Source organism: Chrysochloris asiatica, unplaced genomic scaffold (assembly GCF_000296735.1).
Source record: "Chrysochloris asiatica unplaced genomic scaffold, ChrAsi1.0 scaffold00415, whole genome shotgun sequence".
In the NCBI taxonomy this organism is placed as follows: Eukaryota; Metazoa; Chordata; class Mammalia; order Afrosoricida; family Chrysochloridae; genus Chrysochloris; species Chrysochloris asiatica.
In genome coordinates, this window is record NW_006408933.1 from 1013870 (window position 1) to 1015241 (window position 1372).

Below are 1372 nucleotides of genomic sequence, written 5' to 3' on the forward strand. Positions count from 1 at the left end.
CTTTTTCTTAGTCTTTTACAGTAGTGGTCCTATGCAGTATTTCTCTTTTTGTGAGTGACTAATTTCACTCAACATAATATCCTCAAGGTTCATCCATGTTATGCGGTGGCTTGCCGCTTCCTTGTTATTCTTCAAGGTAGCATAATATTCCATTGTGTGTATGTACTAATCTGATACAATTTGATGAACTTGACCTACACCTATAGATGCAGTAGTTTAAAGAGGAAACAAATCTTTACAGCGAGGATCGTTCCCACCCCGTCAGTACACAGGATAGGCAGGGATGGGCAACTTGGGCATTGGCTACCCAAAATGGCAGTGTTACAAATGCAAGAAGTGACTGGCTTACAAGGTTTCAAGTGGGAGCCTAGATCCAGAGGGCGCGGGGGAAGGTAGAATCTCCACTGAGTTGTATCCAATATGTCTGGGTGGGGTCGATGAAAGGAGATGGGTATAGTACTCTTGTACAAAGTGAATAATTGCTATTAGAACTGACTGTGAGGGTTGGAAATGTAAAGGTAGATGTTTTGTAGAAAAAGGAGGGGAGTGATTGACTTTACAGTCCAGGAGTGTAGGTCCCTGGGACCATCAAGGGAGAAGTGCAGAATCGGGACCCTAGTAAGAGAAACAGTGATGCCAGAGATGGAGGCAGAGACAACCATGTGGAGAGATGGAGCAGCTGGGGACTCTAGACCCAGAGAGGGATAGGGGCTGTGAGCTGACCACCCAGGGGCAGGCTTGTGGAGTATACATACCCTTTGTTTGTTTGATGATGCATGCAGGGGACTGTAATCATGACAATGAAATGCTACACAATAGGATAAATGTAAAGCTAATGTTCTTCTATGTAAACTATCACATAATTCACAATAAAATGCTAAAAAACACACACACACACACACACACAAAAAAAAAACATGTCCACAAGAGCCATAATATGACCTTGAATATATTCCACCTTAATTTAGAGATCATCTGAAGAACAGATTTGATGCATTAGACACTAAAGACTGAAGACCAGAAGAATTGTGGGATGACATCAAGAACATCATACAGGAAGAAAACAAAAAGTCATTGAGAACACAAGAAAGAAGAAAAAAAAACAAAACGGATGTCTGAAGAAACTCTGAAGCTTGCTCTCCAGTGTTGAGATGCTAAAGCAAATGGAAGAAGTGAGGAGGTACAAGAGCTAAACAGAAAATTTCAAAGGTCAACTTGAGAAGACAAGATCAAATATTTTAATGAAATGTGCAAAGATCTGGAGGTAGGGAACCAAAAAGGAAGAACATGCTCAGCATTTCTCAAGCCGAAGGAACTGAAGAAAAAATTCAAACCATGACTTGCAATATTGAAGGATTCTATGGACAAAATA